Raw genomic sequence first — 27,976 nt, forward strand, 5'->3', positions numbered from 1 at the left:
CAATTTGGCTTATAACTGACCGTGTGATGTCCTCTCAGCAGGTGGTTATTCATAATACAGCAGGTAATTCATATGAATTATTTCCTACCTGTCATTCACCTTGTTCCAGCGGCTCACTGTTGAAGTAATTGTAGTTCCTGCAGATTTCACGCTGGCACCTACGGCTGCTTTCTTGGCTGACCTTCCTGGACTCTCCCTTCAACCAATTATCTGTGGGCCTTGCAGAGAAAGACACAAGTGTAAATATTCCAAAGAGAATCCTGTGGCCTCATTGATCCACAGCCAATACTTCCTGAAACTGATCCTGGTCAATACATAACTACAGAAATAGCTAAGGATAGTAGCGTAAAAATAGAGCATACAGATGTACATATTATGTCCGTGCACTGTGCTACTGCCATCTGTGGTTGTCAGTCATTAAAACGTAAAAAACTAACTTATGAAAAACATTGGAAATTTGGCAATGTGCACTGAGTATGTTAAGCATTTTCATCAGTTAAACAAATCAGTGAGGTAACTTGCTGAGGTGGTTATGGCTATAATATTAAAGTTAGATATGTGATTAGAGTACAGTGAGATTCCACATGTCCACAACACTTTAACAGAAGATGATTTGTAAGTCAAGCCATCTGACAGATTGAATGGAAGGTATGTGACCAACAAAATGTCCTCAATAGAAACTGTTCAGTGAGCATTCTTTCTGAAAACCTCTGGAAATGGCTATGAATACATCACATTGGCCTTTCTACATGCTCCACCTCTGAATTCAGTATCACAGCTAGCAAGCCAGCGGGGGCTACATTTGCCTTAAAATGTTTCATCTCCAATTGAAAACAGGCCACCTCCATGCAAAGAGCTGTGATGGTAAGTATGAGAGCAGGGTCATTTGGTGCCGACAAAGTATTGGTAAAATGAGTTTCCATGGAGACTGATATGCTCTCATATGCGAAGAGTGGCATTTTGGAATGAATGAAGCAAACTGCGGGGCACGAGATAATGGGCTTAGACAAAGAGAGACAGTGTCAACACCAGTGTGTTCACCCAGTCTGAGGTTTCACCACACTAAGAAAGGGCTTCACCTGTAATGCACATGTCCTGCTGCCACTAAGTGTTTAGGCCTTCCATTGTTAGGTCAAATCCCTTAGAAATGGGTCCTCTTAAACAAAATAGATTAAATGTTTTTTTTTTATTATTAATACCTCAACGAGTACAATTTCATAGATACATGTGTGTGGAATTACATCCTAACAGTTTTCACAGTTATAGTGTATGGGTGAAGTAATACAGTCGCCTATGAAACAAACCCATAAAGCACTGCTCAAAGGTGACCCTTTTGATGGGGCTTCCTGTAATGCTCTGTGAGGAAGCAAGAGCAACTGAAATGTATGCCTTTGAATCCCATGACCTCTGTGCCAAGATCATGTTGAAACAACTGCACTGTGATGATTGTCAGAGAATTGACATGCACACACACAGCAATAAACATGTGACAATGCAGACACAAGACACAACCTCCGATGCCTATCTTTTCAGCGAGCGCCACTGTCAATGGTTGCAAGGTGAGCCACCTGTACACGCCTTAGAAACTTATTGATGTGATTGAGTTGGGATTTATGCTTATCTCCGTAATATCAGTCACCTTGTTTTTCTGTCAAAAGTCAACAACGGCACTATCTAACCTTGATATGGAGCCAATTAAATCCTTGTTTCAATCTACCGTGCCAGGGTGCTGTGAAGTGCATTCTAATGTCTCCTCAATTCAACACTTAACCCCTCAGAGTCTGGACTCCTGCATTTGGTGCGTTTAGAGACTGGGATGACTCAGGGATGGCTCAGCATACAGACAGTTTGTGTGTCCACAGCCTGGGGTATATGTGGAGCAGGAGCCTACGGTTTATCAGAGAGGTGAGGGAGAAGGTGACGCTATTGACACACAGAGGCACAGCTAAGCCACTTCAGATCCCAATCGATCACAGGTCCACTCCACTACATGTGGGATTCTCCCAATTAACCCAGATTTGTCCTGTCTGCCTCCCAGAACCCGGGACAGAGAGAGCTGGACTGTACCCATCCAACTCTAATATAGTCACAATTTGCACTGGCCAGACAAGTCAAATGTCCTCTAATTTGGTACTTGCCCATGTCAATGAGTCTGGTTCCTCTCAAGGTTTTGTTGAGTTCTCGTGAAGGACTTTCTTTACCTTGTTAATACTGTCCACTTAGGATAGCTTCATAAAGGACCGGAGTGGGACTATTTTAAATGGTCTGTGACAGTGACTGTCCACTTAGGATAGCTTCATAAAGGACCGGAGTGGGACTATTTTAAATGGTCTGTGACAGTGACTGTCCACTTAGGATAGCTTCATAAAGGACCGGAGTGGGACTATTTTAAATGGTCCGTGACAGTGACTGTCCACTTAGGATAGCTTCATAAAGGACTGGAGTGGGACTATTTTAAATGGTCCGTGACAGTGACTGTCCACTTAGGATAGCTTCATAAAGGACTGGAGTGGGACTATTTTAAATGGTCCGTGACAGTGACTGTCCACTTAGGATAGCTTCATAAAGGACTGGAGTGGGACTATTTTAAATGGTCTGTGACAGTGACTGTCCACTTAGGATAGCTTCATAAAGGACCGGAGTGGGACTATTTTAAATGGTCTGTGACAGTGACTGTCCACTTAGGACAGCTTCATAAAGGACCAGAGTGGGACTATTTTAAATGGTCCGTGACAGTGACTGTCCACTTAGGATAGCTTCATAAAGGACCGGAGTGGGACTATTTTAAATGGTCTGTGACAGTGACTGTCCACTTAGGATAGCTTCATAAAGGACCGGAGTGGGACTATTTTAAATGGTCTGTGACAGTGACTGTCCACTTAGGATAGCTTCATAAAGGACTGGAGTGGGACTATTTTAAATGGTCTTTGACAGTGACTGTCCACTTAGGATAGCTTCATAAAGGACCGGAGTGGGACTATTTTAAATGGTCTGTGACAGTGACTGTCCACTTAGGACAGCTTCATAAAGGACCGGAGTGGGATTATTTTAAATGGTCTGTGACAGTGACTGTCCACTTAGGATAGCTTCATAAAGGACCGGAGTGGGACTATTTTAAATGGTCTGTGACAGTGACTGTCCACTTAGGACAGCTTCATAAAGGACCGGAGTGGGACTATTTTAAATGGTCTGTGACAGTGACTGTCCACTTAGGATAGCTTCATAAAGGACCGGAGTGGGACTATTTTAAATGGTCTGTGACAGTGACTGTCCACTTAGGATAGCTTCATAAAGGACCGGAGTGGGACTATTTTAAATGGTCTGTGACAGTGACTGTCCACTTAGGACAGCTTCATAAAGGACCGGAGTGGGATTATTTTAAATGGTCTGTGACAGTGACTGTCCACTTAGGATAGCTTCATAAAGGACCGGAGTGGGACTATTTTAAATGGTCTGTGACAGTGACTGTCCACTTAGGATAGCTTCATAAAGGACCGGAGTGGGACTATTTTAAATGGTCTGTGACAGTGACTGTCCACTTAGGATAGCTTCATAAAGGACCGGAGTGGGACTATTTTAAATGGTCTGTGACAGTGACTGTCCACTTAGGATAGCTTCATAAAGGACCGGAGTGGGACTATTTTAAATGGTCTGTGACAGTGACTGTCCACTTAGGATAGCTTCATAAAGGACCGGAGTGGGACTATTTTAAATGGTCTGTGACAGTGACTGTCCACTTAGGATAGCTTCATAAAGGACCAGAGTGGGACTATTTTAAATGGTCTGTGACAGTGACTGTCCACTTAGGATAGCTTCATAAAGGACCGGAGTGGGACTATTTTAAATGGTCTGTGACAGTGACTGTCCACTTAGGACAGCTTCATAAAGGACCGGAGTGGGACTATTTTAAATGGTCTGTGACAGTGACTGTCCACTTAGGACAGCTTCATAAAGGACCGGAGTGGGACTATTTTAAATGGTCTGTGACAGTGACTGTCCACTTAGGATAGCTTCATAAAGGACCGGAGTGGGACTATTTTAAATGGTCTGTGACAGTGACTGTCCACTTAGGATAGCTTCATAAAGGACCGGAGTGGGACTATTTTAAATGGTCTGTGACAGTGACTGTCCACTTAGGATAGCTTCATGAAGGACCGGAGTGGGACTATTTTAAATGGTCTGTGACAGTGACTGTCCACTTAGGATAGCTTCATAAAGGACCGGAGTGGGACTATTTTAAATGGTCTGTGACAGTGACTGTCCACTTAGGATAGCTTCATAAAGGACTGGAGTGGGACTATTTTAAATGGTCTGTGACAGTTACTGTCCACTTAGGATAGCTTCATAAAGGACCGGAGTGGGACTATTTTAAATGGTCTGTGACAGTGACTGTCCACTTAGGACAGCTTCATAAAGGACCGGAGTGGGACTATTTTAAATGGTCTGTGACAGTGACTGTCCACTTAGGATAGCTTCATAAAGGACCGGAGTGGGACTATTTTAAATGGTCTGTGACAGTGACTGTCCACTTAGGATAGCTTCATAAAGGACCGGAGTGGGACTATTTTAAATGGTCTGTGACAGTGACTGTCCACTTAGGACAGCTTCATAAAGGACCGGAGTGGGACTATTTTAAATGGTCTGTGACAGTGACGGTCCACTTAGGACAGCTTCATAAAGGACCGGAGTGGGACTATTTTAAATGGTCTGTGACAGTGACTGTCCACTTAGGACAGCTTCATAAAGGACCGGAGTGGGACTATTTTAAATGGTCTGTGACAGTGACTGTCCACTTAGGATAGCTTCATAAAGGACCGGAGTGGGACTATTTTAAATGGTCTGTGACAGTGACTGTCCACTTAGGATAGCTTCATAAAGGACCGGAGTGGGACTATTTTAAATGGTCTGTGACAGTGACTGTCCACTTAGGATAGCTTCATAAAGGACCGGAGTGGGACTATTTTAAATGGTCTGTGACAGTGACTGTCCACTTAGGATAGCTTCATAAAGGACCGGAGTGGGACTATTTTAAATGGTCTGTGACAGTGACTGTCCACTTAGGATAGCTTCATAAAGGACCGGAGTGGGACTATTTTAAATGGTCTGTGACAGTGACTGTCCACTTAGGATAGCTTCATAAAGGACTGGAGTGGGACTATTTTAAATGGTCTGTGATAGTGACTGTCCACTTAGGATAGCTTCATAAAGGACCGGAGTGGGACTATTTTAAATGGTCTGTGACAGTGACTGTCCACTTAGGATAGCTTCATAAAGGACCGGAGTGGGACTATTTTAAATGGTCTGTGACAGTGACTGTCCACTTAGGATAGCTTCATAAAGGACCGGAGTGGGACTATTTTAAATGGTCTGTGACAGTGACTGTCCACTTAGGATAGCTTCATAAAGGACTGGAGTGGGACTATTTTAAATGGTCTGTGACAGTGACTGTCCACTTAGGATAGCTTCATAAAGGACCGGAGTGGGACTATTTTAAATGGTCTGTGACAGTGACTGTCCACTTAGGATAGCTTCATAAAGGACCGGAGTGGGACTATTTTAAATGGTCTGTGACAGTGACTGTCCACTTAGGATAGCTTCATAAAGGACCGGAGTGGGACTATTTTAAATGGTCTGTGACAGTGACTGTCCACTAAGGATAGCTTCATAAAGGACCGGAGTGGGACTATTTTAAATGGTCTGTGACAGTGACTGTCCACTTAGGACAGCTTCATAAAGGACCGGAGTGGGACTATTTTAAATGGTCTGTGACAGTGACTGTCCACTTAGGATAGCTTCATAAAGGACCGGAGTGGGACTATTTTAAATGGTCTGTGACAGTGACTGTCCACTTAGGATAGCTTCATAAAGGACCGGAGTGGGACTATTTTAAATGGTCTGTGACAGTGACTGTCCACTTAGGATAGCTTCATAAAGGACTGGAGTGGGACTATTTTAAATGGTCTGTGACAGTGACTGTCCACTTAGGATAGCTTCATAAAGGACCGGAGTGGGACTATTTTAAATGGTCTGTGACAGTGACTGTCCACTTAGGACAGCTTCATAAAGGACTGGAGTGGGACTATTTTAAATGGTCTGTGACAGTGACGTTGTAAAAAAGCTCCTTAAAATCAAACTGTAATTGGATTAGCTAGGATTGAGTCCCAGACTTCATCTAACGGAGCTGCAGGAGCATCCTTAGTAACCTGGCCCAACACTGACTTGACTGATGGCTGGCCCGCTTTGTTTGTTTTGCCTGATCTCTGTCAGTCACACCCCACATAATTGCTGTGTGCCTTCGCAGGTTACATCGTGAATATTAGCTGCACTGTAAGCAAACTTTAATTACATGGGCAAGTTGAGTTAATAAGGCTGCTTCAAAAACACACAGTGCATCTCCCTCCTCCAGTTACCATGGCGTTGTGTTCAGGGATGCATAGGGTGTTTGTGCAGCTATATTCTGTGATGTAAATAAAATGGTGGCAAAATGATAAGCAGACTGGTTGACATCCTGACTGGAGAGACTTGACAGTTTGAAATGACAATGCGTATCTCTTCATTATTAAATCTATATGTTCTGTACCTACAGTATGCTATCGGAAATGGTGTGTTGTGCCTAGTTGAATTTGTGTCGATGCCTATCTCCTAGAACCCATTGCTGATTCCTCTCATGCCTGTGTAGCGATGCAGAAGCCATCGACTCTGATGTTCACAGGTCAAGTCAGATTCATCTCAGGGCTATCTGATATCAATGCATCCCAGCGCTGTGCTGTGCTGTGTGAGAGAAATGACACATTTAAATTACATGGGTGCCTTTAAAAGCCTTCAGCTGTACCACGCCAGGCTTTCAATAGGTGGGAACACAGCGTTCATGTTATCACCCTGGCTTCCAGTGCTCTCTTTCGCAGGCTTCTTTTAAAGGCAAGCCCACAAGGTCTTATTATTGGCAGGTTCAAGGGCAATATAAATCAGCTATGACACGTCCCATCGTTTTTATGTAGGGCGCAGAGGCCTCTGTCTGCGCCAGCCAGGGTCTCAGGTTGACCCTTTGTGTCTGAGGCGAGATCACATTAACAACCTGACTCATTACATTAACAGTGCTGCTACCAGCACAACATGAATAATGCCTACCCTTTCTGAAGGGGTTACAAGCCAGTCAGAGCACAGCACACGGGAAGAAAGCATCATACTATTAGTATCCATGAATCCATAAACGACACATGCTGTCTAGAAATGGGTACGGACGTTGAAACCTATGCAAAGGCACTTTCTTCAACACATTAACAGTAGATGAGAGACAATATCTGTGAGTGAAACCTGCTGTTTACATTGTGTTCTCTGATTCAAAACGTAGGGGCTCGGTGGGAAATGTCTTTAGTATCAATCAAGCCAATCATTTTGCTCGGCTGCTGATGCTTTGTTAATGGTTTTTATGCAGTGCACGCCGTGCTACGTTTGGGACCATTCCATTGGGTCAGCAGAATTTGGGGGATTCTTTTCTTGCACAGCAGCTCAATCTTTTTTAACCTTCCCCACCCCACCCTCCCTTCCTTTCTCATCCCAGCACCGGGGGATCTGTCACAAATCAAGGCTGGGGAGGTCAATAAAAGCAAACCATGCCAGACGCACTGACTGACACATCAAAAGTTCCCCTGGCTGCGATACACGCTCTGCCTTCCTTCCCTTCCTACCAATTTAGCTTGGTCCGAGGGGAGCCCCATAATCCATGCTTCTCAAAGTGTGCTTAATCAACCTCTGATTAAGAGAGAGCACGTTGAGAGGTGCCGAGCAAAGCAACCCCCCACCCCCCGCAGGCATCTCCAGGCCCCATCCACTCCACAAACCTTGAGTCAAACAAAAGAGGCAAAGGAGAGGAGGGTTGGCGGTGGGGTGGAGGAGTTCTTGATTTGTTTGTTTTCTCCTCTCTGTCCTTTGTCCCCATCAAACAACGTATTCTCTTTTGTTCTGTGTTGGGTCCCTCATTCCATTCACGTCCACAAATGGGAATTACAAATCTGACGTTTCAGTCTTTTTTCTAATTTCTTTTTTTCTCTTTCTTTTTCTCTCCTCCCTTTTTCCTGTTTTTGTTATGAGTGTCCTCCGGGTGTTGGAGAATGAATTAAACATCAAGGTGTTGGTGGGAAGGACACAGCGTTTCCTGAATGGATTGAATGCAGAGAGGGGTGTCTTGGTGGTGGAGAGCAGCAGTGGAGGTGACAGCAAATGGCCTCGCTAGGGGGACCAGGTGCACATGGGGCTGGGTTTGACCTCTATCATACGCCCTTCACCACATGTACTCATTTTTTCTCTCAGTTTCTCTCACTCACTTTTATCCTTCTGATCGCTTTCTTCACACTTTGGTCTTCTAGGGCTTTGCCAGCAGTCAGTGTATCTTTATTTTTTATTTATTTTATTTCACCTTTATGTAACCAGGTAGGCTAGTTGAGAACAAGTTCTCATTTGCAACTGCGACCTGGCCAAGATAAAGCGTAGCAATTCGACACATACAACAACACAGAGTTACACATGGAGTAAAAGAAACATACAGTCAATAATACAGTAGAACAAAAGAAGACAAAAAGTCTATATACAGTGAGTGCAAATGAGGTAAGTTAAGGGAGGTAAGGCAATAAATAGGCCATGGTGGCGAAGTAATTACAATATAACAATTGAAACACTGGAATGGTAGATGTGCAGAAGATGAATGTGCAAGTAGAGATACTGGGGTGCAGAGATGTTTGCAGTTCGTTCCAGTCATTGGCAGCAGAGAACTGGAAGGACAGACGACCAAAGGAGGAATTGGCTTTGGGGGGGACCAGTGAGATATACCTGCTGGAGCGCATGCTACGAGTGGGTGCTGCTATGGTGACCAGTGAGCTGAGATAAAGCGGGGCTTTACCTAACAGAGACTTGTAGATAACTTGGAGCCAGTGGGTTTGGCGACGAGTATGAAGCGAGGGCCAACCAACGAGAGCGTACAGGTCGCAATGGTGGGTAGTTTATGGGGCTTTGGTGACAAAATGGATGGCACTGTGATAGACTGCATCCAGTTTGTTGAGTAGAGTGTTAGAGGCTATTTTATAGATGACATCACCGAAGTCGAGGATCGGTAGGATGGTCAGTTTTACGAGGGTATGTTTGGCAGCATGAGTGAAGGATGTTTTGTTGTGATATAGGAAGCCAATTCTAGATTTAAGTTTGGATTGGAGATGCTTAATATGAGTCTGGGAGGAGAGTTTACAGTCTAACCAGACACCTAGGTATTTGTAGTTGTCCACGTATTCTAAGTCAGAGCCGTCCAGAGTAGTAATGCTGGACGGGAGGGCAGGTGCGGGCAGTGATCGGTTGAATAGCATTCATTTAGTTTTCCCTGCGTTTAAGAGCAGTTGGAGAGTTGTATGGCATTGAAGCTCGTCTGGAGGTTAGTTAACACAGTGTCCAAAGACATCTTTATACGAGATTAAGCTGTGTAGATTTCAAAGAGATTTTAAAGAGATTAAGTTTAATCACTTGGCAAGATTGGACAAAAAAAAAAAAGATAATATTTAGGCAGTAGAAAAGTCCCAATAAGTACATTATTAAGTGAAAGCCACAGAGAGATAAAAGAACAGATAGATGGATCTTTTCAACCCACACTCCTCTATCTCCTCAGCCAACCTCCTCTGTCAACCAACTCTGCTATTTCAGACACACTCTGATCAACAAAGTACTGTGCTTGTCCATAGCAACACCCACATAAAACACACAGTCAAGGTTGTATAATCTCTTACCCTCATCCTAGAATATAAGCCTCTTCTGCCATTCCCACAGCACACGCAGGTCACTAAGTGGTGAAAAACAGCAACTCTTATAATGGCTTATGGTATTCAAAACGCATGAATTTTATGACCCTGTAAATGATATCCAAAAAGGCTATGGTACTGTCAGCATGCAGGTATTGTCATGGAATTTGTACAGTGGGTGGTACAACAGCCTACATGTTCCATCTGTGGTCACTGTGCAGATAGAAATGGGTGTAAGAGGCCTCAATCTTGAAATTATCTCTGCCAGCCACAGACGGCTTTTCAACTTTGATGTAAAGAAAAAACCCTCCCCAAAGCCATATCTCCTCAATCTCTCTCCCCTTCTCCTCCCCTCTCCTTGTATCAATTAGATTTTTGCATGTCAAGTCAGAAAGAGGTTGTCAGGGGAGATAGCGCTCTTGTCTCACGTGATTGAGGTGGCAGCCATTTATAACAGAAGAGCCCAAAACGACAGATCCCCACTTATCTCAGCTACAGCTCGACTGCCGATGCCCTTTTCACTGAGGCAATGAGGATGAAGGTCTCACTGGGTCACTTTGTCAAAAGCAGCAGGACTATTACAAATCTCCCCAATCCATCCTTGTGTGGGGCATGGAGCTTTCCACTGGGAGCAGAGTGGGCTGTTTCAGCTCTGCCTCTCTCCTCAACCGATCTCTCTGTCTGTCTCTCATGCCAGGGTGTCTCACAGGGGGTTGTTATCAGAAAGGGCCCATTTGTTATCCTGGTTTCACTACATCACCAAACCAGCTATTTGCTTATTTTATCTATCAAGGAAATCCTGTTAATGCAAGCTATAAAATGTGTGTACCATTGTAGCGATCGAGTTCAGCCTTAGGACTGATTCTAGTCACATGAAATAGTCAACAACCGGAGGCAATTACACTAGCAGTAGGAAGATTGACACTGGTGTGATGTGAACAAACTTGAACATGGAGTTATACTCCCTATGAAAACGCTGGTCTGATCCCTATGTTAATACAGATGTAAGATCTTAATTTGATCACACTGTTGCAGGAGATCTTTCCTGGAATAAAGGAAATGTAGTGTATTTGAGGTTAAAAAAGGGTTCTGAAGTTTGTGATTTCCACTTTGAAATTCCAGACTTCATTTTCCCGTACCAAAAATGTACGAAACCCTACAAAAATCTCAAATAATTATAATCAACATAATAATTAAAATGTGTGCGGCTTGGTTGGGTTGTGTATCGGAGGACGCATGACTAATTGCACGTCATACAGAGCCCTTGATGGAGTGAACGTTTCTTCTATAGATGGATCCTCCGATTAGCCAAAGATTGCATACGTGCCTACGTGCTTTGACACCTGCACCTCTGACTGACTGTCTGCCTGCCTCGGTCCAGGAACACTGACAGACTGACTGACTGCCTCGGTCCAGGAACACTGACTGACTGCCTCGGTCCAGGAACACTGACTGACTGACTGACTGCCTCGGTCCAGGAACACTGACTGACTGACTGACTGCCTCGGTCCAGGAACACTGACTGACTGACTGACTGCCTCGGTCCAGGAACACTGACTGACTGACTGACTGCCTCGGTCCAGGAACACTGACTGACTGACTGACTACCTCGGTCCAGGAACACTGACTGACTTCTACCCTCAAGCCATAAGACTCCTGTATATAGTCTCGCTATTGTTATTTTACTGCTGCTCTTTAACTACTTTTATTTCTTATTCTTATCTGTATTTTTTAAAACTGTATTGATGGTTAGATCCTGTAAGTAAACGTTTCACTGTAAGGTCTACTACACCTGCTGTATTCTGCGCATGTGGCTAATAAAATTTGATTTGATTTGATTGCCTCGGTCCAGGAACACTGACTGACTGACTAATTCACTGACTGACTGACTCGGTCCAGGAACACTGACTGACTGCCTCGGTCCAGGAACACTGACTGACTGACTGACTGACTGCCTCGGTCCAGGAACACTGACTGACTGACTGACTGACTGACTGACTGACTGACTGACTGACTGACTGCCTCGGTCCAGGAACACTGACTGACTGACTGATTGGCTGACTGACTGCCTCGGTCCAGGAACACTGACTGGCTAACTGATTGACTGACTGACTGACTGCCTCGGTCCAGGAACACTGACTGACTGACTGATTGGCTGACTGACTGCCTCGGTCCAGGAACACTGACTGACTAACTGACTGGGGATAATGTATCCCCCCTCGACAGCCAATATTTCATAAACCTGAGAGCAAATCCCATGATTTATAACTTTCACTTATTACCAAAGACACTTGAAATGATTGATTTATCCTCCCCAGTTGAAGCTATGTATATATATCAGCATTGAAAAAACGGAAGGGGAAAAAAAAGACAATTACCTGACTAGGTGCCATGGGGGGAGATCTTTCCTTTAATGAGCCAGTCAACCTTCATGTGACAGTCGCATGCCCTCTGTGTCTCCATCATGCACTGTGACTCCGCGTCATTATCAGTCGGACGGACGGACGGATGGACGCCCTATCTATGCAAACTCACTCCTCTCCGTTTAGTTATACAGGTTCCAAAGAATATCAATATCAACGAGTGGCTAAATATTATGGCATTTCAGGTTCAATAAGTAGTCAGGTCAATACAATACATTGTGAGTATTCAGTTAAAGTCGGAAGATTACGTACACTTCGGTTGGAGTCATTAAAATTTGTTTTTCAACCACTCCGCAAATTTCTTGTTAACAAACTATAGCCTTGGAAAGTCAGTTAGGACATCTACTTTGTGCATGACACAAGTCATTCTTCCAACAATTGTTTACAGACAGATTATTTCACTGTATCACAATTCCAGTGGGTCAGAAATGTACATACACTAAGTTGACTGTGCTTTTAAACAGCTTGGAAAATTCCAGAAAATGGTGTCATGGCTTTAGAAGCTTCTGATAGGCTAATTGACATCATTTGAGTCAATTGGCGGTGTACCTGTGGGTGCATTTCAAGGCCTACCTTCAAACTTAGTGCCTCTTTGCTTGACATCATGGGAAAATCAAAACAAATCAGCCAGGATCTCAGAAACAAAATTGTAGACCTCCACAAGTCTGGTTCATCCTTGGGAGCAATTTCCAAACGCCTGAAGGTACCACGTTCATCTGTACAAACAATAGTACGCAAATATAAATACCATGGGACCACGCAGCCGGCATACTGCTCAGGAAGGAGACGCACTCTGTCTCCTAGAGATGAACGTACTTTGGTGCGAAAAGTGCAAATCAATCCCAGAACAACAGCAAAGAACCTTGTGAAGATGCTGGAGGAAAACGAGTCCTATATCGACATAACCTGAAAGGCTGACCTCAATCCTATAAAGCCCTGACCTCAATCCTATAGAAAATCTGTGGGCAGATCTAAAAAAAGAGGGTGCGAGCAAGGAGGCCTACAAACCTGACTCAGTTACACCAGCTCTGTCAGGAGGAATGGGCCAAAATTCACCCAACTTATTGTGGGAAGCCTGTAGAAGGCTCCCGAAACGTGTGACCCAATTTAAAGGCAATGCTACCGAATACTAATTGAGTGTATGTAAACTTCTGACCCACTGGGAATGTGATGAAATAAATAAAAGATGAAATAGATCATTCTCTCTACTATTATTCATGTGACATTTCACATTCTTAAAATTAAGTGGTGATCCTAACTGACCTAAGACAGGGAATTTGTACTGGGATTAAATGTCAGGAATTGTGAAAAACTGAGTTTAAATGTATTTGACTAAGGTGTATGTAAACTTTCCGACTTCAACTGTATCTGTCTGCTTTGCCCCAAAGTTGTGTAGATGAAATATAATACAAGTACTCCACTGAAAACAAACTAAAGCCATTACATTGAGAAAAACTCATGTGAAATTGTCACTATTGTCATCTTCAGTACGTCTATGATTGTCTCGATACAAAGACACATTTAATGTTCATTTTGCAAAACAACTATGTTAACAGGCTCTTAGAGCAGGAGAAGAAACAGATACCCAGACATGTCTACCACCACCACTGTCATCAGTTGAAATGTCATGGCCCTGCCATAATTAAACCTTGCCCACATTCTCCACCGAGAGTAAATAGGATTTTTAAATCATCCTGCGAAACATGTATTTGGCTTCTTGACATCTGATCCAGCATCTCTTGACACCCACTAACCATCCCCGGTACAGCCCAATCATTTGTCACTGGCTGGGTGTAGGCTGGGGCCCCCTACCCTCATCAGAACCCATCATTACACCACAAGCTGTCAAATTAAAACTTTTAAATTGTGTGAACGCTTCCTTCGGAACTTTCCCTTTTTCCCAGCAACATATTGCAGAGATAATTGAGGATATTAGCAGCCAGACTGTTACCGCAAGATGAAAGGCGAGGGGGGAGCGGTGACAGCTCCTCTCGCTGGCGGCGGTAACGAGGGACTGTCAAAAGTCTCTCTGTGTTTATCTCGGATCATCTAGGGGGATTTAAAACCCTTACCTTCACAATTCCATTCTTTACGGCGCGTCCTTTATCCACAGTGATTTACGGAGGCTCAAGCCCTACGCCGTGTGATGAATGAGTGCTCTTCACAAGGTGTCAGGGCCAGGCAGCGGTGGGCGGCAGTGGCTCTCCCCCTCTCTCTCTCCCTCCATTTTTCTCCTGCTCTGTCTTTCTCTCCCTCTCTTGCCCCTCATTCCTCACCAAATTGAGGGCTGATGAGCTGCAGACTCTGAGCTCCTTTGGGGTGGTTTGTGGTCGGTTACTTTGCTAACACTTAAAGCCATTAACATTAATAGTGGGTGATTGATTTTCTAGATAATGAATCTTTCATAGTCTGAATAGCAAAACATGGAATAGTCTAAAAGTTTTTTTCCAAACATAAATGTATTAGAATGTCATGGTAAGACTGATTGTTATAGCTCTTTCTGTCTGACTACACAGACTTCACAGACAAAGTATTTTGGAAAACACAACACATTTCAGAATTGTTCTGCTGACATCACTGCCCTCACGTCGAGTGTCCATCATTCTCCACCATCCACAGAGAGACATATGACACTCTCTCTGCCGATCCATCTCACCCTCACTGTATGTCTTGTAGAGTGTCAACGTCACATGTTGGGGCATTAGCTGTGCAGACATCAGTGGATGAGGTCACCATTGACACCGTGCCACCATTAAATCAATGGCCTCTGGAGCTGTGGGAACATGCCTGGGTTGCTGTGGCTTCCAGCAGCATGCATGGAGCAGCTGGAGATGAGCATTTTATCAGAGATGCTAAAGACCGCATTAGACGGGCGTGGCACCAGATCGGCTTTTACGGTGGTCTGCCGGGGCTCACCTACACACCTGCTGCTGAGAGACATGAGCCAATGCTGGCCATATGCCACTCCTCTTCAATTTCAACAAAATGCACACTATCAAACCCCAGTGTCATATTTTCACCTAAAATGTCTCCCCTTGAAATTGTGTGCCGAGCCAAACTAGCCGACAGAAGGGATGAAAAGATAGTCTATAAGCTGGAAGATACAGTCCCTACTCTACAATGAATACATTCAGCAGAACATTGCAATTTCACTCAGGATAAGTATCCACGGAATCAGTGTCACAGAAAAGGGATGTTCGGAATAAGTCCATTGAAAACAAGCTAAGGAAATGCACAGACAGACAAACTAATTCTCCCTCTAGGAGGCTGGGGAAAAGAAAAAGCAGGAGTGTCACATGGTTGGCAGTAAGTCTCTATTTAAATAAGTCCTTGCTTTAAATGCACGCCGTTCTTGTACAATAATCATGCCTTCAGTGCTCCAGAGTTGTGCAGTGCATTAAGATAAAAGTGCTAAAACAGTGTTTGTTCTGCCACCCCAAATGGAGGCTGCTAAGTGGAGTAGCATGCTGTTTCAGGAGAAGGGGAATGATGCTAGCCGGAGTGTTTCTCTGAGTGGCAACACTTCACACTGCAGGGCTTTGCACCGACACCACACCATCCATTTGTCATATAGCCTATATACAGTACATATATTATTTATAGAGGACCAAATGTTTGGTGTATTCATTTGATGAATTTGCTCATTTTTTAAATGTTTTATTTATTTAACTAGGCAAGTCAGTTAAGAACAAATTCTTATTTATAATTACAGCCTACCCCGGCCAAACCCTAACCCGGACGATGCTGGGCCAATTGTGCACCTACCTATGGGACCCCCAATCACGGCCGGTTGTGATACAGCCTGGAATCGAACCAGGGTCTGTAGTGATGCCTCTAGCGCTGAGATGCAGTACCTCAGACCGCTTCACCACTCGGGAGCCCGATAATGCTATTCGTAATTCAGCAAAGCTATTACGCATACTAGTTACTGATTTTTGTGAGCATTTAAACAAAAAAAAATCATAGATGACTTTAAATCAAAGGACCAAGCATGCTAGGTTATATAGCGTTACTAAGAACTAAAACCTTTAGGTGTAAGGACTCCCAATATGGACGAGTCGATACACTTCCAATGCAGTTGTATCATGAAAAATAAAGGCCACATACAGCATGCCGCAGGAGGCTGAGAGAGGAGGCTGTTTCTCTAATCCACTAAGTCACACTCTGAACTGGAGAGAATGCTGAGAATACTGCAGGCTCTGCTCCCTAATTCACCTTCCATAGTCCCCTCTAGTCACTTATGAGCTGTAAGTGGATTAAACTCAAAGACCCAACCAATGAAACATGGCAGAAAGTTGCATTTTCACCAACTAAACTTTCAATTCACTTTCAATAAAAGGTCATCACTTTGAAAGCTTGTTCAATGAGAGATACATCCTCACTTAACATACATTACATGACCATAAGTATGTAGACACCTGCTCGTCAAACATTTCATTCCAAAATCATGGGCATTAATATGGAGTTGGTACCCCCCTTTGCTGCTATAACAGCCTCCACTCTTCTGTTGAAGGCTTTCCACTAGATGTTGGAACTTTGCTGCGGGAACGTGCTTCCATTCAGCCAAAAGACCATTAGTGAGGTCGGACACTGATGATGTGCGATTAGGCCTGCCTCACTGTCGGGGTACCAATTCATCCCAAAGGTGTTCAATGGGGTTGAGGTCAGGGCTCTGTGCAGGCCAGGCAAGTTCTTCCACACCGAGCTCGACCAACCATTTCTGTATGAACTTCTCTTTGTACACAGAGGTATTCCAAAAACTGTTGCCACAAAGTTGGAAGCACAGAATTGTCTAGAATGTCATTGCTATGCTGTAGTGTTAAGATTTCCATTCACTGGAACTAAGGGACCAAGCCCAAATGAAGAGAAATAGCCCCAGACCATTATTCCTCCTTCTCCAAACTTTAAAGTTGGCACTATGCCTTCGGGCAGGTACTGTAGTGTTCTCCTGGCATCCACCAAACCCAGATTGGACCGTCAGACTGCTAGATGATTGTACATGGTGTTCTTAGGCTTGAGTGCGGCTGCTCGGCCATGGAAACCCATTTCATGAAGCTCCTGACGAACAGTTATTGTGCTGACGCTGCTTCCAGAGGCAGTTTGGAACACAGTAGTGAGTGTTGCAGATGATTTTTAAGCATTCAGCGGTTCCATTCTGTGAGTTTGTGTGGCCTAGTGCTTCGCGTCTGAGCCGTTGTTGCTCCTAGACGTTTCCACTTCACAATAACAGCACTTGTAGTTGACCGGGGCAGCTGTAGCAGGGCAGAAATTTGATGAACTTGTCTTGTTGGAAAAGAGGCATCCTATGACGGTGCCAAGTTGAAAGGCACTGTGCTCTTCAGTAAGGCCATTCTACTGCCAATGTTTGTCTGCGGAGATTGCATGGCTGAAATAGCCGAAACCACTAATTTGAAGACGTGTACACATACTTATATTACACTACCATTCAAAAGCTTAGGGTCACTTAGAAATGTTCTTGTTTTTGAAAGAAAAGCATATTTTTTGTCCATTAAAATAACATCAAATTGATCAGAAATACAGTGTAAACATTGTTTATGTAGAAAATGACTATTGTAGCTGGAAACTGCTGATTTTTTATGGAATATCTACATAGGCGTAAAGAGGCCCATTATCAGCAACCATCACTCCTGTGTTCGAATGGCACGTTATGTTAGCTAATTCAAGTTTATCATTTTAGCTGTGCTAACATAATTGCAAAGGGTTTTCTAATGATCAATTAGCCTTTTAAAATGATAAAGTTGGATCAGCTAACATAACGTGCCATTGGACACAGGAGTGATGGTTGCTGATAATGGGCCTCTTTACGCCTGTGTAGATATTCCATAAAAAATCAGCCGTTTCCAGCTACAATAGTCATTTACAACATTAACGATGTCTACACTGTATTTCTGATCAATTTGATGTTATTTTAATGGACCAAAAATGTGCTTTTCTTTCAAAAACAAGGACATTTCTAAGTGACCCCAAACTGCTCAAAGGTGGTGTATATAGTGTTACAGATTAAACCGATTATACAGATTAAACAAATAATAAACAGATGGGGGAAGTTTTGTTGTGTTGAAGGTTGCAATAGTAGTCATTACAGAGCTCTAGCACTAGACCTGCAGTGAATGTGCAACATACGGAGATATCCTTAATGCTCTGAAGAGCCAGTTCTTTGGAAAGGTTTTAGAGCTCCAGGAGGGCCCTTGGCTGCTTTCTGACAATCCCCCCAAAAATCATATAAAACTACGGGGATGAGGAAAATACATTTGTTGCGAAGTTTACGAGACTTGTGGTCGAGGGCATTGGAGCATTGCATAATGTCATTATAGGAGGGGGGACCTTGGCCCCTACCACTCCAAACAAACGCATACATGCACTCACCCCCATAATGAGAATCCACCTCACCAAATATTTCAATTCAAGGCTTACTTAGATTGACTGTAATGCCTAAGTAATCAGCCTGTTCTGACCTACCTTGTCCCCAGCCAGGATTTATAGCTCCCAATTACTGATCTCTATTACCCAGTGTGCCAAGGGGAAGGAAGTCACACTCCTGGACGGAAGGCCACCCCTCTGTCTCACAGCCTGGGTGAACAGGTGCCACCAGGAAGCAACCCCTCCCTCCCTCCTACCCTCCCTCACTGTCATCCCACATTACTTCGCCAAGGACTACAGAAAACTTTTAATGCTCCCCTGAGCATCCGGATGTTCCTTGGTTTGTCTTTACTGTGTCTGGGCTTGCGCTATTGTGATAGATGAAAATGTTCCCTTTTCTTTTGTTTTTTTTGGCAGAAAATGTTTTAGCGAGGGGGTGATATACACTACCGTTCAAAAGTGTAGGGTCACTTAGAAATGCCCTTGTTTTTAAAGAAAAATATTTTTTTTGTCAATTAAAATAACATCAAATTGATCAGAAATACAGTGTAGACATTGTTAATGTTGTAAATGACCATTGTAGCTGGAAACGGCAGATTTTTAATTAAATATATATAGGCGTATAAAGGCCCATTATCAACAACCATCACTCCTGTGTTCCAATGGTACGTTATGTTAGCTGATACAAGTTTATAATTTTAAAAGGCTAATTGATCATTAGAAAACTCTTTTGAAAATATGTTAGCACAGCTGAAAACTGTTGTTCTGATTAAAGAAGACATAAACTGTCCTTCTTTAGACTAGTTCAGTATCTGGAGCATCAGCATTTGTGGGTTCGATTACAGGCTAGAAATGGCTAGAAACAAAGACCTTTTTCTGAAACTCGTCAGTCTATTCTTGTTCTGAGAAGTGAAGGCTATTCTATGTGCGAAATTTCCAAGAAACTGAAGATCTCGTAGAATGCTGTGTACTTCTGCCTTCACAGAACAGCGCAAACTGGCGCTAACCGGAATAGAAAGAGGAGTGGGAGGACCCGGTACACAACTGAGCAAGAGAACAAGTACAGACACTCTAATGTACTTGGCCTCTTGCTCAGTTTGCACAGGGGCCTCCCACTCCTCTTTCTATTATGGTTAGTGCCAGTTTGCGCTGTTCTGTGAAGGGAGAAGTACACAGCATTGTACGAGATCTTCGGGTTCTTGGCAATTTCTTTCCTTGGAATAGGCTTCATTTCTCAGAACAAGAATAGTCTGACGAGTTTCAGACAAAAATGATGTGTTTCTGGCCATTTTGAGCCTGTAATCGAACCCACAAATGCTGATGCTCCAGATACTCAGCTTCTTTACCAGCGCAACAGTTTTCAGCTGTGCTAACATAATTGCAAAAGGATTTTCTAATGATAAATTAGCCTTTTACATATTTTTTTTATCTTTATTTAACTAGGCAAGTCAGTTAAGAACAAATTCTTATTTTCAATGACGGCCTAGGAACAGTGGGTTAAACTGCCTTGTTCAGGGGCAGAATGACACAGAATGCTCTAACCACTAGGCTACCTGCCGCCCCAAATTATCCAAATTATCCAAATTATAAAGTTGGATCAGCTAACACAACGTGCCATTGGACACAGGAGTGATGGTTGCTGATAATGGGCCTCTGTACGCCTGTGTAGATATTCCATAAAAAAATTGCCGTTTCCAGCTGCAATAGTCATTTACAACATTAACAATGTCTACACTGTATTTCTGATCAATTTGATTATTCTAAACTTCTGAACGGAAGTGTATGTTTCTCTGCAACAAGTTGGAAATATTGAAAATATGTATCTGAAAATGTCTAGTGCCTTGCGACCATCTATGCGTTATTAAACAAATCAATATATTGCATCAATAGTATCTTAATATTCATTCAGATTATTACTGATGCTATTAAGACAGATCACATGAGAATGAATTACATGCTGTAAACCAAAATAAACAATATGTACATCAAAGATCTATACATGTCTGAATCTACACTGAACAAAAATATAACGCAAAATGCAACAATTTAAAAGATTTTACTGAGTTACAGAAATCAGTCAATTTACAGTGCCTTCGGAAAGTATTCAGACTCCTTTATATTTCCCCCATTTTGTTAGGTTACAGCCTTATACTAAAATGTATTAAATTCGTTTTTTTCCTCATCAATCTCCACACAATACCCCATAATAACAAATATTTTTTTTTACAAATGTATTAAAATAAAAAACTTAAATATTACATCTACATTAGTATTCAGACCCTTTACTCAGTACTTTGTTGAAGCACCTTTGGCAGTGATTACAGCCTCGAGTCTTCTGGGTATGATGCTACAAGCTTGGCACACATGTATTTGGGGAGTTTCTCCCATTCTTCTCTGCAGATCCTCTCAAGCTCTCTCGGGTTGGATGGGGAGTGTGTTGCTGCACAGCGATTTTCAGGTCTTTCCAAAGATGTTTGATCAGGTTCAAGTCCGGGCTCTGGCAGGGCCACTCAAGGACATTCAGAGACTTGTCCCGAAGCCACTCCTGCGTTGTTTTAGCTGTGTGTTTAGGGTCGTTGTCCTGTTGGAAGGGGAACCTTCACCCCAGTCTGAGGTTCTGAGTGGTCTGGAGCATGTTTTCATCAAGGATCTCTCTGTACTTTGCTCTGTTCATCCTTGCCTTGATTCTGACTATTCTCCCAGTCCTTGCTGCTGAAAAACATCCCCACAGCACGATGCTGCCACCACCATGTTTCACCAGGGATGGTGCCAGGTTTCCTCCAGACATGACGCTTGGCATTCAGGCCAAAGAGTCTAATCTTGGTTTCATTAGACCAGAGAATATTATTTCTCATGGTCTTAGAGTCTTTAGGTGACTTGGTAAACTCCAAGCGGGCTGTCATGTGCCTTTTTACTGAGGAGTGGCTTCCGTCTGGTCACTTGACCATAAAGGCCTGATTATTTAACTGCTGCAGAGATGGTTGTCCTTCTGGAAGGTTCTCCCATCTCCACAGAGGAACTCTAAAGCTCTGTCAGAGTGACCATCAGGTTCTTGGTCACCTCCCTGACCAAGGCCCTTCTTCCCCGATTGCTCAGTTTGGCCGGGAGGCCAGCTCTAGGAAGAGTCTTGGTGGTTCCAAACTTCTTCCATTTAAGAATGATGGAAGCCACTGTGTTCTTGGGGACCTTCAATGCTGCAGAAAGGTTTTGCTACCCTTCCCCAGATCTGTTCCTCGACACAATCCTGTTTAAGTGCTCTGTGGACTATTCCTTCAACCTCATGGCTTGATTTTTGCTCTGACATGCACTGTTGACTGTGATACCTTATACAGGTGTGTGACTTTCCAAATCATTGAAAAGAAACAACTGAATTTACCACAGGTGGACTCCAATCATCTCAAGGATGAACAATTGAAACAGGATCCACCTGAGCTCAATTTCGAGTCTCATAGCAAAGGGTCTGAATTGTTATGTAAATAAGGTAGGCTCAATGGGTGATATGTCTGGTGAGTATGCAGGCCATGGAAGAATTGGGGCATTTACTTTCGAGGAATTGTGTACAGATCATTGTGACATTGGGCTGCGCATTATCATGCTGCAACATGAGGTGATAGCGGTGGATGAATGTGATGCCAATGGGCCTCAGGATCTCGTCACAGTATCTCTGTGCATTCAAATTGCCATTAATAAAATGCAATTGTGTTCATTGTCCTTAGCTTATGCCTGCCCATACCATAACCCCACTGCCCCCATGGTGCACTCTGTTCACAATGTTGACATCAACAAACCGCTCGCCCAGACAATACCATACACACTGTCTGCCATCTGCCCAGGACAGTTGAAACAGGGATTCATCTGTGAAGAGCACACTTCTCCAGTGTGCCAGTGGCCATCGAATGTGAGCATTTTCCCACTGAAGTCGGTTACGAAGTCAAACTGCAGTCAGGTCAAGACCCTAGTGAGGGCAACGAGCATGCAAATGAGCTTCCCTGAGACGGTTTCTGAGTTTGTGCAGAAATTATTTGGTTGTGCAAACCCACAGTTTCATCAGCTGTTTGGGAGGCTGGCACAGGGAAAAAGACAGATGCGGATGTCCTGAGCTGGCATGGTTACACGTTTGTCTAACCGGATGTGGAGGTCCTGGGCTAGCGTGGTTACACGTGGTCTAACCGGATGTGGAGGTCCTGGTGCTAGCGTGGTTACACGTGGTCTAACCAGATGTGGAGGTCCTGGGCTAGCGTGGTTACACGTGGTCTAACCGGATGTGGAGGTCCTGGGCTAGCATGGTTACACGTGGTCTAACCAGATGTGGAGGTCCTGGGCTAGCGTGGTTACACGTGGTCTAACCAGATGTGGAGGTCCTGGGCTAGCGTGGTTACACGTGGTCTAACCGGATGTGGAGGTCCTGGGCTAGCCTGGTTACACGTGGTCTAACCAGATGTGGAGGTCCTGGGCTAGCGTGGTTACACGTTTGTCTAACCGGATGTGGAGGTCCTGGGCTAGCGTGGTTACACGTGGTCTAACCAGATGTGGAGGTCCTGGGCTAGCGTGGTTACACGTGGTCTAACCGGATGTGGAGGTCCTGGGCTAGCGTGGTTACACGTGGTCTAACCGGATGTGGAGGTCCTGGGCTAGCATGGTTACACGTGGTCTAACCAGATGTGGAGGTCCTGGGCTAGCGTGGTTACACGTGGTCTAACCGGATGTGGAGGTCCTGGTGCTAGCGTGGTTACACGTGGTCTAACCAGATGTGGAGGTCCTGGGCTAGCGTGGTTACACGTGGTCTAACCGGATGTGGAGGTCCTGGGCTAGCGTGGTTACACGTGGTCTAACCGGATGTGGAGGTCCTGGGCTAGCGTGGTTACACATGGTCTAACCGGATGTGGAGGTCCTGGGCTAGCGTGGTTACACGTGGTCTAACCGGATGTGGAGGTCCTGGGCTGGCATGGTTACACGTGGTCTAACCAGATGTGGAGGTCCTGGGCTAGCGTGGTTACACGTGGTCTAACCGGATGTGGAGGTCCTGGTGCTAGCGTGGTTACACATGGTCTAACCGGATGTGGAGGTCCTGGTGCTAGCGTGGTTACACATGGTCTAACCAGATGTGGAGGTCCTGGTGCTAGCATGGTTACACGTGGTCTAACCGGATGTGGAGGTCCTGAGCTAGCGTGGTTACACGTGGTCTAACCGGATGTGGAGGTCCTGGGCTAGCGTGGTTACACGTGGTCTAACCGGATGTGGAGGTCCTGAGCTAGCGTGGTTACACGTGGTCTAACCGGATGTGGAGGTCCTGGGCTAGCGTGGTTACACGTGGTCTAACCGGATGTGGAGGTCCTGGGCTGGCATGGTTACACGTGGTCTAACCAGATGTGGAGGTCCTGGGCTAGCATGGTTACACGTGGTCTAACCGGATGTGGAGGTCCTGGGCTAGCGTGGTTACACATGGTCTAACCGGATGTGGAGGTCCTGGGCTAGCGTGGTTACACGTGGTCTAACCAGATGTGGAGGTCCTGGGCTAGCGTGGTTACACGTGGTCTAACCAGATGTGGAGGTCCTGGGCTAGCATGGTTACACGTGGTCTAACCGGATGTGGAGGTCCTGGGCTAGCGTGGTTACACATGGTCTAACCGGATGTGGAGGTCCTGGGCTAGCGTGGTTACACGTGGTCTAACCAGATGTGGAGGTCCTGGGCTAGCATGGTTACACGTGGTCTAACCGGATGTGGAGGTCCTGGGCTAGCATGGTTACACGTGGTCTAACCAGATGTGGAGGTCCTGGGCTAGCGTGGTTACACGTGGTCTAACCGGATGTGGAGGTCCTGGGCTAGCGTGGTTACACGTGGTCTAACCGGATGTGGAGGTCCTGGGCTAGCGTGGTTACACGTGGTCTAACCGGATGTGGAGGTCCTGGGCTAGCATGGTTACACGTGGTCTAACCAGATGTGGAGGTCCTGGGCTAGCGTGGTTACACGTGGTCTAACCGGATGTGGAGGTCCTGGGCTAGCGTGGTTACACATGGTCTAACCAGATGTGGAGGTCCTGGGCTAGCGTGGTTACACGTGGTCTAACCGGATGTGGAGGTCCTGGGCTAGCGTGGTTACACGTGGTCTAACCGGATGTGGAGGTCCTGGGCTAGCGTGGTTACACGTGGTCTAACCAGATGTGGAGGTCCTGGGCTAGCATGGTTACACGTGGTCTAACCGGATGTGGAGGTCCTGGGCTAGAGTGGTTACACGTGGTCTAACCGGATGTGGAGGTCCTGGGCTAGCCTGGTTACACGTGGTCTAACCAGATGTGGAGGTCCTGGGCTAGCCTGGTTACACGTGGTCTAACCGGATGTGGAGGTCCTGGGCTAGCGTGGTTACACGTGGTCTAACCGGATGTGGAGGTCCTGGTGCTAGCGTGGTTACACGTGGTCTAACCGGATGTGGAGGTCCTGGGCTAGCCTGGTTACACGTGGTCTAACCGGATGTGGAGGTCCTGGGCTGGCATGGTTACACGTGGTCTAACCGGATGTGGAGGTCCTGGGCTAGCGTGGTTACACGTGGTCTAACCGGATGTGGAGGTCCTGGTGCTAGCGTGGTTACACGTGGTCTAACCGGATGTGGAGGTCCTGGGCTAGCCTGGTTACACGTGGTCTAACCGGATGTGGAGGTCCTGGGCTAGCGTGGTTACACGTGGTCTGCCGTTGTATGGCTGGTTGGACACACTGCCAAATTCTGTAATACGGCATTGGAAGGCAGCTTATGGTAGAGAAATTAACATTAAATTATCTGGCAACAGCTCTGGTGGACATTCCTGCAAACAGCATGGCAATTACACACTCCCTCAAAACTTGACACATCATTGTGTAACAAAACTGCACATTTTAGAGTGGCCTTTTATTGTCCCCAGTACAAGGTGCACCTGTTTAATGATCATGCTGTTTAATCAGCTTCTTGATATGCCACACCTGTTAGGTGGATGGATTATCTTGGCAAAGGAAAAATGCTTACTAACAGGGATGCATTTTTGAGAAATAAGTATTTTGTGCATATGGAACATTTCTGGGATCTTTTATTTCAGCTCATAAAACATGGGACCAACACTTTACATATCACGTTTATATTTTTGTTTAGTATACCTCAAATCAATATCTTTAGGAGTGCACACACCTCATAGAGAAACTTTTGAGCAACAGCTCAATTAAGGCCAACCTCAGGTTAAGATGAGTTCATAAAACTAGTGAGGATAAAAAGTGTGGATCTTTTCAAATCAAATCAACTACTCAGCGGTTCTCCTGTGCTGATAAGTAGTGGAAACTTCACATATGCAAACGGAGGCATGTTGGAACTCATCCTCACACTGAGTTGTCATTCATCGCAGTTTGGCGGCTGCTATAGTAGGAGCTTGTGGACTCCTTGTTAATGTTTCACACAGAATTTTTTTATCAAAACAATGTTATTATCATGTAGAGCGGGATGCTGGAACGATGTCATATTTTCTAGGTTTGAAGTGCCATACATTGTCACAATACCTTCCTTAGGGGGCAGCGGGAGAAATGAATTATTAATATGAAACACTGGTTAGAGGAAGGGTTGTTATAGGGATAGTTCAGTAACTGCACTTCCTTCAAACTGAATGCAGAGACATCATAATGGTACCCACGAGTTCATCTGACTCTGGGGAAGTAGATAAAGGGCTTCATTGCAAAAATCCCAAACTATCCCTTTAAATAAATATACTGTTTATAGATGGGTTAGCTGACAATGTCACAAAAACGATGTGCGCGCTTCCATAGGGCAGAAGTCAGCATGTCCTTGTGATTCTGGATGAGCAGATTGCTCAAGAATGACAAGAAACCTCCAAGTTGGGAATCGTTTTAGCTCGTTTCATCTTGTTCTTGATACAATGTCTTGTTTTGACTGATTTCTTGTCAATGCTAATATGGCTAAAATTCGCTAGCTAGCTAACCAACAACTGTAACAATGTATTTGAGAGACAATAAGTGCTCATTGTGCAAATGTATATATGTTTTCAATAAACATTGGAGATGAAATATTGCTTACATGTTGTCAACAATCTGTTTTGCCCCATAGTTGAACACACGTTGGTTTGGCATGTAAACAACCAACCCGTCTATATGGTGTGATAAAGGATAGGTGGCATATCTAAAGTGTCTAAAATGTTCTGGAAGGTTCCGGTTGTAAATGGATATAAAACTAGTTTGTTGTTTTCCATATGGAATTAAGCCATAACACTATTTCCTAAAGATGATTCCCAAAATACTGCTTTTAATGGTTTCCAGCTATTTGACTTTTTGTCATTAATAACACATACTGTATTATACAGCATTGAGTCATTGTGCATCTGTTGTTGTCTGAGATGTGGTTACATTCAAGAAGGCAACAAAATATTATGTAACCAGGTCAGACTTGTCAACAGCCCTCATGTTGGAAACCATTACATATAAACCTCATAATAATAATAATAATAGTCTATCATTCAGACATAACATGCTTCTCTTGTCATAGCTCATAGTCATGGGTGAATTGAATTGAATCATAATTCCTTTCAGTGATGACACAATACTGGGTGAAGGGACAGTGCACTGCATTGATCCTGTTAACATGGTGTTTAGATAGTATGGTTACGTAGTGGCAGGCTCTCAGTGTCCATGTAGTGAACATGGGGCCCACCTTGTGGAGGCCAGCAGAGGTGGTACACAACCAAACAAAACCCAGACAAACAGCTCCATATGAAGAGAGAGAGTCAGGCAGAGCCACAGCAGTGTCCTGAGGCAGGCACATAGGGATTACCTCCATGGCTGCCACCGATACAGCCGTGATCTGCTGTGTCGCTCTGCCTAATCCCTGCCGATCACGGCACACCCACAGCACCCACGCTGCGATCAAATGACACCAGAGACAGCAGAGAGGCATGACAAGCCAACCCCGCTACCCAGACCGCTGCCAACCCTCATGGATAGCGTGGGCAATACTCCCTTCCTCCACTGTACCCACCAGGTCTCTGCTAGTGGGTGGCTCTAGAACATAGGGAAAGGAGAGCGTTTCAGTGGAGGGTTGGTTGGTTTTCTCAGGTTCTAAAGAGGGTGGGTTGAGACAGAGCAGGGGACTTGAGCTTTAACTCAAAGGGGTACCACTTTAATAATAAGCGATGTCATCAGTTAAAAGTGAGTGTGTTTATGCAGTGGGAGAAATACAGTGTAATAAATAATAGGGGAGTTGATATGACTGATTCTCAATCTAGCTTCTGATATCTCTGATGCTAGCTACACATGAGTCATTGTTAATTCCAATGAATCAACTACCGTTTCATGTACCTAAAAATAGAATACTGATAAATCAATGGGGACACTTCAGAGACTGAAAAAGAAAGGGGGGTTGAAGGGGAC

At 44.5% G+C, this 27,976-nt stretch overlaps 1 protein-coding gene across 4 annotated transcripts in view; it reads right to left on the reverse strand.

Annotated features, from left to right (window-relative positions):
* Window positions 1–27,976, reverse strand: part of LOC110538551 (RNA binding protein fox-1 homolog 3) — a 412,667-nt gene that overhangs the window by 367,557 nt on the left and 17,134 nt on the right. For 3 of the 4 annotated variants that reach the window (XM_036938643.1, XM_036938644.1, XM_036938638.1), the window contains exon 2: window positions 89–218. The gene's annotated coding sequence lies outside the window, so the exon portion shown is untranslated. The remainder of the gene's footprint in view (window positions 1–88; window positions 219–27,976) is intronic. The other variant, XM_036938639.1, reaches the window with a different exon arrangement.

This window comes from Oncorhynchus mykiss, chromosome 12 (genome assembly GCF_013265735.2).
Source record: "Oncorhynchus mykiss isolate Arlee chromosome 12, USDA_OmykA_1.1, whole genome shotgun sequence".
Taxonomy (NCBI): Eukaryota; Metazoa; Chordata; class Actinopteri; order Salmoniformes; family Salmonidae; genus Oncorhynchus; species Oncorhynchus mykiss.